Genomic DNA, 11299 nt, shown 5'->3' on the forward strand with positions numbered 1-11299 from the left:
AAACATAATTTAATAAAATAATTAAACAACCATTTTAAAATAGTTACCACTACCAACTCACCTTGCCTTTCTAGGGCTTCTCGCTAGATAAGATTCTCAACTGGAACTCTCTAACATGCCTGAACCCTAACCTACAAAGAAAATGAAATAAAATAAATAAAATAATAACTAATGAAGGAACTGTACCTATAAAAGAAATTACAACAAAATAACTGACTTTCTAATTTGGTCCATTCACTCAAACCGCATCAAAACTGACTTTGAATCATCAAACTGGCCTCCAAATTGATTTAAACATAGTTAGAAGGGCTACATTTAACTCCAATTTAGCTTAAACCAACTCAATTTGGGTTAAACTCTCTTGAACCAACTTGAACCAACCTCAATTTCACTAAAATAAATCCAATTGAACTAGCTTAACTTGAATCATTTTCAAATCTTATAAAATCTTCGGAACAGGAGTAATTCAATTGAACCAAACCTAATTGAGCCACTTTGTCCAATTGGACTGAACCAAAATGAATTCAACTCAAGCCAAAACAATTCCACACCCATCCAATCCCAAACTAGTTAAAGTCCAACCAACATTTACAACTTAAATCAACTACACATTGGGTTCAAATCCAATCATTTCTCAATTGATTGCACCAAGCCAATATTTTGGCTTTACTCAAACCCAAGTGCAAAGTCATCCTACTTCAACTTGATTTAACCAAACCTAACTCCAAATCAAAATGATTGAGCTCAACTAACTCAATTTGAACCAGATTACACCCAACCACTAAACACATATTATCATCTTCTAATCATGATTGACCTTTCTTTAATCATGATTAATTCATCTTAAACCTCTCCATTTTCACATCACTGATATCTTCATCTCATTCACCAATCTCACTCAACTTCAAACCATCATCATCATCATCATCATCATCATCATCATCATCATCATCATCGGTCGCCACCATCATCATTAACAACTTCATCTTCTTCATTATCAACATCTCTTCCTTCAATGAAAAACAAGTGGCATATATCCGTACATACATACAAAATCTAAGTATAACAACTTAACAAACTATGAAAACTCTTACCAATAGATTCTTCACCGAATCTTCTCCTCCAACAAGCACCAAGCTTCATCCTTCCCATATATTTTTTTCTTCTCCGCATTGTTTGCAGCCTCCATTATTAAGAAGAAGCTTATCCATTATAGATTTCCACTCTTTTTTTTTTAAGAAAATTCATTTTCAGCCCCTAAAAGGAAAAAGTCTTACGTAAAGGTCCCTGCAATTCACTAATGGTCCATGAATCATAATACAACCATTTAAAAAGCTCTCTTCCAACTTATATCTCATTCCTTAGTATCCGGAAACCTTTCAAATCAAATCCTCATATTTTCTTGTGAGCCCAAAATCTTCCATAAAGTCTCGCATTTAAGTCCTTGTTCTTTCTATTTTGGTTTTTAAATAGAACAACCCTACTAAACAATCCCACTACAACTGTAATAATTCTCTGAACATAAATTCCACTAATTATTTAAAGGTTCAGGATATTACAATAGTCATGTCCAAACATGTTCAACTCCTATCAACTTGTCCATCCCCCCTAGTTAGCAAACTAATCTAGTCCATTTATATTTGCCTTTTCTTTTATGCTTTGTTCCATTTTATAAGTATTCACATAGGCTTTGTGATCACCATTACATAATTCACCCTATCCTCACAACCAATAAACCAAACAACTGCAAAGATATATCATGATTTCTGGAACAATTTTAAATTTATCTAGCATCATAATGCTATTATTTGAGATGGTAATAGAATTACCTCAAATCAACATCATCATGGAAAAATTGAATGCCTTTCCCTAGACTCTTATCAGACCTCTCTCCATCATCACTATCAAAATTCTTAAGATCATCATCAGAGATGTACACTCAAAAAGGCTTACCAAGACTAATCTCATGTCCTTGAGAAAAATCTCTGCAGAAGAAGTTCAAGAAATCAACACTATAAAAACAGTAATTGAACAACATAAAAAATCTGTGAACAGAAGATGAGGCACACTTGCAGCTACATGATTTCCTTCAAACGCACCTAAACTGCAGCGGAAAAAGGGTACACAAGCTGCAACTCCAATGCATTAATATCTGAAAGAAGACCTTCAAGAGTACATTGTGGCTGGGATTAACCGCAACAACATATGGACTGGATTTGGGGCATGGAAGCTCCAATTGAACGAAATCCCTGTAAGAAAAGAACATGAATAATTTCAAAAAATAGGTTCAAGTTAGAGAATCATCTAATAAGGAACCTTGTTTTTTTTTTAAATAAACCTAGTATTTTTTAAAAAGAACAAGGTTAGATTGAGAAAACTATTCAAACTAGGATAACTATTCAGACTAGGAAGATGGGGAAATAAATACAACACATGCACAGTTAACATGACTTGCAAGTATTTAATCATAACAAAAACTGGAAACGGTTATTAAGAAAAACCAAAATAACTTACATCTTGTGCTGAAATAGTTAATCCAATCTCATATCCGTCTCTTTACTTACCCAAAACGTATTTTGCAAGACGAATTAAGGCAAAAGACTGTTCATTTTCAATTTTTTATTTCCCAGACTTCTCAATCTTCCCAGTTTGAATAGTCTTCCTGATTTGAACAGTCTTCCTTGTTTTGAACAATCATCCCAGTCTTCCTAGTCTGAATAGTCTTCCGAGTCTGGGAAGACTAGGAAGTCTAGGAAATAAATACATCACATGCAGAGTAATATAACTTACAAGTATTTCAATCATTAAAAAAAATAAAAATGATTATCAAGAGAAACAAAAATAACATACATCTTTCAATAAGACTGTTTATCCAATCTCATATCAGTTTTTTTTTCCTTTTCCCGAACATATTTGCAAGACGAATTAAGGTAGAAGACTGTTCATTTTCAAATTTTTATCTTGCCTCTAAAGAAGATAATTTATACATGACAGCTTCCTGATAATTGAAGAGGAAAAATTTGTTGTCAAACAAAACACCGAATAATTTACACTTGAAATATCTGTGATTGAAGAAGATAGTAACCATACAAACTTATCTTTCTTTAGCAACTGATTTAAAGGCTTGTTAAGATCCCCATATCCTTTCACAAACTTATAATAATACGCTATAAGGCCCAAGAATCCTCTCAAACCTTTGATGCTTTTGGGAGTTAGCTAATCTAACATGTCCTGAACTTTAGTTTTATCAGATGAGACTTCATCTACGGATATGATATGCCCCAAATACTCAATATGGCTCTGACCAAATCTGCACTTGGACTCCTTAGCAAAAAAGTTTATTATCCCTTAAGACTTGCAAAACCATCTGCAAATGCATAAGATGATCCTTCCAACATCGACTATAAACTAGGATATCATCAAAGAAAACTAAAACAAATTTTCTTAAGAAAGGTTGAAATATTGAGTTCATAAGTGCTTGGAAGGTTGTTGGGGCATTAGTCAAGCCGAATGGCATCACCTTGAACTCATAGTAGCCTATATAAGTCCTAAAAGCAGTTTTAAATATGTCTTGTGGTTAACCCCGAATTTGATGGTACCGAGATCTTAGATCCAATTTAGAATAAAAAAGAGCCCCATGTAGCTCATCCAAGAGTTCATCAACTAAAGGTATAGAAACTTATCTTCTATAGTAAATCGGTTTAACTCCATGTAGTCAACACAAAAGCAACATGATCCATCTTTCTTTTTGACTAATAGAACTGGTGAAGCAAAGGGACTATTGCTCTCCTGTATCACCCCACTGATTAGTAGCTCCTTGACTATCCTTTCAATTTCTTGCTTCTGAATGACTGGATATTTGTAGGCTCTGAACTTAAACGGTTCTGCACCAACCCTTAAAGGAATTTGATAATCATAAGTCTGAGGTGGGGGAAAACCCTTGGGTTCTGTGAACACATTGGAAAACTTCCACAGAAGAGATATAAGCTCTAGATCTTTGAACAAATCACCAGCACCTTTAGTTTTCACTGCTATAATCTGCTGATGGTCACACTGTTACAAATGGATAGCCGATATCCTCCTAACTTTAGGAATAGAGCTTGTGTTGTCTCCCTATATCTTAATAGCCTCACCCTTGTAATCAAAGAGTAGTGTCTTGGACTTGAAGTTGCATGTTACAACCATCTTCTCCAACCAATCCAAGGTCAACAGTTCATCATAACCATCCACAAGGACCACTCTCAAGTCAGTAATGAAATCATAACCCTTGATGTTAAAGGGAAAATTCTTACGAATTTTGTCTACTGGCTCATAGTTCCCTTTATAGGAAACTACAAGGACCTTAGTTGTTTGGTCCAGTTTAAACTGCAATTTGTGGGTTGTGTTTCTATTAATAAAGGATTCAGTGCCTCAACAATCAATTAAGAAACTCATTTCCTTTTCCTTGTGATTGCCTTTGAAACAAACAACATTGGATTTGAACACAACATTGACTGGAAGCATTAGTTTCTCTGGGTCGTCCTCCTGCACATCAAACTGCTCATGCTCAGGATTCCCTTCTTCCTCTTCATTCTTCCCAGTAGCTATATAGTATTGTTGCCTCTTATTACACTGGTGCCCTTTGAAGAACTTCTCGTCGTAATTAAAACATAAATTTTGTTTCATCCTCCTTTGATACTCATATGGGGTCAATTTCTTAGCAGCTGGTATTGTTTAGGATTGATTCGGGTTCATGTTAAGCAAACTAGTGGTTGCAGTAGGAAGCTTCTTCTCCAATGGCAGAGTAGGTAGCAAAAGGGGGCAAAGAAAGGTTTGGTTTTGGAAGAGGAGGAGAGCGCCATGCCCCTGTTTTGATCCTTTTGTCAGTAGGATGAAACCCATACTCTACTAGTTAGGCCACATTAAATACCTCACTGACGATATTTGGCCTAAACAATTTTACTATAACTTTCATCTCTTCCTTCAACCCACACTGACAAGATTCTATCAAGTACTACTCTATGAATCCTTTCCCATTGGCCTCCTCTGCATAAGGCAACAACTCTTCATAACGATTATGGTAGTCCACCACTGTAGTGGCATGCCTGAGCTTAGAAAATTCACCAACTAAGCTATCATTTTCCACATCATGAAACTGATACAACAAATCAGCGACAAATTGATCCCATGATACCCCCGGATGCTTCTTACGATAGGAGTTATATCACGATTTAGCCTGGCCAGAGAAGTACATAGTTGCAAAGGATACCTTAGCATTTTCACTCACTGTACAAAGCTCAAAGAATTGATTGGAAGTGGCTATCCATTCCCCAACATTATCACCATTGAACTTAGGAAATTCAAGTTGAGGAGCCGCAGTTGGAACATACAATTCTCTAGAAAATTCTTAGATTCCGTAAAAACCTCATGGTTTCTTGGCGAAAGTCCTCGATTAAGTCTGGGCATTGATCATAAAAAAGTTGGAGAAGATTATCCAGCCATTTCCTCAGTGCCTCCAGTTTCTTTAACCCCTTTATTAGCTTTAGATTTAGATGTGAAGGAAGTCATTAGCTGAAACAGGTATTCTAATCGAGATTCGATTAGCTTATGATCCTCTTGTTGCTGCAACTTGAGCTCTTCAATCGCTGTCTCCAAAGCTTGATAACAGGTCTCTGTCACCATCGTGGTCGCAGGAAAGTTGTCTAATACCAATTGTTAAGCTATCATTGCTTACAAATAGAAATCAAGAAAATTCTTCAAAAATTGAGAAGGGAAAAGGAAGGTAAGGGAAAGTTAGAGAGAGATCTTCATTGCCAAAATCCAAAGCCTGGGGCCTTATCACCCATTCCTACCTACAAATTAACCTTGTCACGTGGCTCCAAACACTATGCCAAAAGATTAGCAACCTAACCGAATTAAGCTAAACAAAAGCAACATATTAGCAACAAGATTAAGCTACACAAAAACCCTAGAAGACCCTTCTGCTTGTGACAGAAGCTTGGAATTTTAAGGCCAGAATCTTTTAAGAAGAAAATCTCTCCAATGGAAGGAAGCCTCATTGTTTTTTATGGGAAATATCCACTTTGCATCTCTGTTAAGAAATAAAACTTAAATGGAAGTTCATAATTCTTGAAACCGTCAAAATGCATTATGCTTCTTCCTCTGTTCTTTCCATGTTTTTTTCAATACTTCTTCAAACCTAAGGTGCTAAGTGAACAAAGACAAAACCCATATCTCTTTGCAAGGCTCCTCCATTGCAAAAAGTACCATTTCCATCTTTTTCAAACTTCAGAAGTTTAAAACTATAAAACTTTTTCATCAACCTGAACCTTAGCTTTCTCCCAAAATGTTGAAGTGCCTTGCCTTAATACTCTTCTTTTTCTCTCTGTGCCTCATGGGGGGTTTTTTCCTGTTTTTCTTTTTTTAATCTCTTGATGAAATATTGTAGGGCAGGCGATTAAGAATTATCAATCATACAAGAGGAATCCTCATCAAAACTGGTTTTGGAAGTCTAATCAACATCTTACCCTCGATAATATACTATACAGACAAGGGAACATAAATCATACAAGGGAAACTCCGCAAAGAATATCAAGTAGGATAGTCCAAGGAAATTTTGCAAAGCATATCAAGTTGAACAATATAAAATATTCATAGTGAGCGTTCAAGAATGACAACCAAAAACCCTAGCCGCCGCCACCACCACTCCAAATCCTAGCCTTCCACCCACCGCCGCCACCTCTACCGCCTGCAGCCGTTCATCTCTTGCCATTCTCGTTGGTCTATGGGCACCCGGTGATGTTCCTCAGCCCTCACCAGTGATGCCCTTGTCTTGTTGTTGAAGGATTTGTCTTGTCATCGTCATGTCTTCGTCTCATGATTCTTTAGTTAAGAATCTCCATTGTACCTCGCAAAAGTTGGATGAGAGGAACTATGTTTTTTGGGCACAGAGTTTTGAGCAGTTCCTTATGGCTCATAAGAAATCATCGTACCTCACGGCAGATCCGCAGGACTCAAAGGATGCCAAGTATGCTGATTGGCTTGCTGAGGATGCTGCAGTGCGCTCGTGGTGATGTTGACTACTGCAAAGGCAATTTGGGAAATGTGCAGATTGACATATGGAAATGAAAATAATATCTCTCGTGTTTTTGAGTTGTATGAGCAACTGTTTACAGCCCATCAAGGCGATCGTACCGCCCCTCAGTTCTTCACTCACATCCGTAGCCTGTTGGATGAGCTAGATATTTACCAGCCATTAGTTCTTGATCTGGCCACCCTTCGTCGTTACCGGAATGAAGTTGCAGTCATCGCATATCTTTCTGGGCTCCCTCTTGAGATACAAAACCAGGTGAAGGGCTCTATTCTGAGCTTGAGAGAATGCCTGATCTTGCTACTGTTTATACTCGCGTGCTTCGCCTGTCTTCTACATCCACATCTCCATCGCCAGTTGTGTCCTCTGATCAGTCCGCTTTGCTAGCTTCTCATGGGCATGGTGGTAAAGGCTTTTCTCGTGGTGGTCGAGGAGCTGGCCGTGGTGATTCTCAAAATAGGTTTGTGTGTACCTTCTGTCGAAGGCCAGGCCACACTGAGGATCGCTGTTGGGATAAGCATGGTCGTCCGACAGTGGCCAATGCTAGTACCGAGGTGGTCGATCCGTCACCCACTTCTAGTGCTGAACAGTTTGTCACTATCTCTCAAGCTGACTTTGCACGGTTCCAGCAGCTACAGGGCACAACGCCTCACACCACAGTCTCTTCTCCTGTTTCCTCAGGTAATGCCTTTCTTGCTTCCAAAGACAGTTCCTGGATTATTGACTCTGGGGCCTCTTCTCACATGAGAGGTAAAAAAAATTTTCAAAACCTTTCTCCGTTTATTTTTCGTTCTGTGACAATTGCCGATGGACGATCGTGCTTAATGTCCAGAGAGGGAGTTGTGCAGGCTTCCTTTCATCTTAGACTAAATGATGTTCTTTACGTACCTGAATTTCCTATCAACTTGCTATCCGTTTCTGCAATCACCAAACATTTGAATTGTAGTGTAACATTTTTCCCTTTTCACTGTATTTTTCAGAATCTGCAGACAGGGAAGAGGATTGGTTTGGGGTGTAATCGTGGTAACGACATGTATACATTGGTGCGTGATGATATTCCTCGTGGTTTAGCAGCATCTGTTTCTGACTTCGAGTCATCAGTCATATGGTACCGTAGATTGGGTCACCCTTCTCTTAGTCGTCTTCAGCAACTTTGCCTTGGATTCGGGTCTAGTCGTTTCAATGTGAGTCGTGTCAGTTGGGTAAACATCATCGTGCTACCTTTAAGCGTTCTACTCTAGTGTCTAGTCGGTCGTTATTTGATTTAGTTCATTGTGATGTTTGGGGACCTACGAAGGTCGCGTCGATTTCTGGTCATCATTACTATGTTGTGTTTGTTGATGATTTTTCCCGAGTGTCTTGGGTATATTTGTTAAAAGACCGTCGGCCTATTGCTTATGTCCTTCAAAAATTCATTTTGGAAATAAAAAATCAATTTTCCACTGTTCTCAAATGTCTTCGCACCGATAATGCTTTAGAATTTGTCTCTACTGCTGTATATTCCTTGTGTGCGTCCTTTGGGATTATTCATCAAACCACCTGTCCACACACCTCTCAACAAAATAGAGTTGCTGAAAGAAAGCATCGTCACATCTTGGATGTTGCACACACTCTCTTAGTAGATCGTAATGTTCCTATGTATGCCTTCTACACCCTTAGGGGAGAGGTTCCTCTACGTCGTCTTCTACCTGATACTGATTTGTTTCACTTATCCCCTCGTGTTTTCGGTTGTATTGGTTTTGTTCAGGATTTAACTCCTGGTTTGGACAAGTTGCGCCCGCGTGCGCTTAAATGTGTCTTTGTTGGTTATTCCCGCACCCAACGTGGATACCGGTTATTTCATCCGACTAGTCGGAAGTATTATGTGTCTATGGATGTCACGTTTTTTGAGTCTCAATCATTTTTTTCTAACTCAGTTTCTCACGATATGTTAACTACGTCATGTGATATTGTTTCCCTATCCCTGTTTTGGTCCCTCCGCCTGTGCCTATGCCTAGTGTGACGCCTCCTCCATTGGATACAGATGATGGTCATTTTGGACAGGTTTATCATCGACGCCAACGTGTACCATCGTAAGCTCCGCCCCCTCCGGTCCTCTCCCCGGACCATGCAGATCTGTCTCTTGATCTTCCCATTGTCTTTCTCAAAGGTATTCGTTCTTGTACTAAACATCCCATCTCCCTTTTTGTTTCTTATGATAATCTTCACCCATCCTTCCTCACATTTGCTCTTTCCTTGTCTACTGAGTCAATTCCCAGGAACTACCAGGATGCACGTTTGCTTCCACAATGGCAAACGGCAATGGATGAGGAAATGAAAGCCTTGCGATCTCGTGGTACATGGGAGCTTGTGCCTCACCCTGCTGATGCCAGCGTCGTCACTTGCCGATGGGTCTTCTCTATCAAGCACAAAGTGGATGGTACAGTTGATCTCTACAAAGCTCGGTTGGTGGCCCGTGGTTTTACTCAAACTTATGGTGTTGATTATGCTGAGACTTTTTCACCAGTTTCTCATTTGAATTCCATTCGCATTCTACTGTTGGTAGCTATGAATCAATCATAGGCACTCTGTCAACTTGATGTGAAGAATGCCTTTCTCTATGGAGACTTAGTTGAGACAGTGTTTATGGAGCAACCTCCGGGGTATGTTGCTCAGGGGGAGAATCTAGTCTGCCAACTCAAGAAAGCGATCTATTGTCTAAAACAAAGTCCTCGTGCATGGTTTGACAAATTTAGTGTAATTGCAGTTGCAGATGGTTTTCGCATGTGTAATGTGGATCATTTTGTGTTATATAAGAACACTTCAACTGGTTGTGTTGTACTTGCGGTATATGTCTATGACATCTTGTTGACGGGTAGCGATCACCAGGGCATTCAGAGAACTAAGGAGCATTTAATGAAATATTTCGTTACACGAGACATGGGACGACCTAGATACTTCCTTGGTATTGAGTTTGCATATGCCAAATGAAAGATGACTCTCTCACAGCCGAAGTATGTGTTGGACTTACTTGAGGAGACTGGTTTAATGGGTTGTAAACCAGATAGTACACCTATTGAGCAGTCACCACCCTTTTGGGAGACATCTTCCCCGTTTCTCAAAGATCCTGGTAAATACAGACGTCTGATTGGCAAACTCATTTATCTAACTGTTACTTGTCCTGATATATGTTACGCAGTTGGACTCCTGAGTCAGTTTATGCATGAGCCACCGAGAATTTCACTGGCAGGGTGCTCTGAGGGTTCTTGCATATGTTAAAGGAGCTCCTGGCAAAAGTCTTCTCTACAAGAATCATGGTCACCTAGACGTTGTAGCATATTCTGACTCGGGTTATGCTGGTGATAGAGGGGACAAAAAGTCTACGTCAAGCTTCTGTACGTATGTCGGTGGAAACTTGGTTACTTGGCGAAGCAAGAAACAGAATCGAGATCGAGTGCAGAAGCAATCGATGGCACAGACAACTTGTGAGATAATTTGATTGCAGTCTTTTCTATTTGAGTTGGGATTCCCTATCACAATACCTATGCAGATGTTGTGTGATAACCATGCCTCCATCTTCATTGCAAATAATCCAACATTTCATGAGCGTATCAAGCATGTGGAGGTTGATTGTCACTATGTTCGTGATATGTGATCGAAGGGAGTCATCTCTACGCCCATATACCCAATCGTCTCGAGCAATCGTGCGGATATCTTCACCAAGGGTTTAAATGTTAAAGTCTTTAGTAATCTATGCAACAAATGTTGGGCATGCTCGATATATATGCTCCAACTTTTGAGGGGAAAGTAGAATTATGTTATAGTTTATATTTGGTTAATGGGTCATATTCGCCCATACCACAAAACCTTAATATTTCTATATATATCCTCAGTACTCCTTTTACTAATGAGATATACAAACTATTTCTCCCTATCTTCATAAAAACATTGAACAAGGTTAAGTTAAAACCTACTTAGTTGTTGCAGAGTCTGGAATCATTTAAGTAGAATTAGTAGCTAATGTTCAAATCTTGTAACCCAGAAGAAAAACATGACAATCTAAGAGTTTTTTTAGTTTAGTTTCAAGATATTAACTCCATGATTCAGTGAGCTAAACAGACTGGCTATGCTGCATACTTTACATAGTACTAGCAGAATTCTTCCCGTCTGAAAATTTGGTATAACATCATACATTTAAAAGCATCATCCTTTTTAAGGTTATCTTTAATCACTGATCTGTGTGAAATACTA

This window comes from Dioscorea cayenensis, chromosome 5 (assembly GCF_009730915.1).
Source record: "Dioscorea cayenensis subsp. rotundata cultivar TDr96_F1 chromosome 5, TDr96_F1_v2_PseudoChromosome.rev07_lg8_w22 25.fasta, whole genome shotgun sequence".
NCBI classification, from domain to species: Eukaryota; Viridiplantae; Streptophyta; class Magnoliopsida; order Dioscoreales; family Dioscoreaceae; genus Dioscorea; species Dioscorea cayenensis.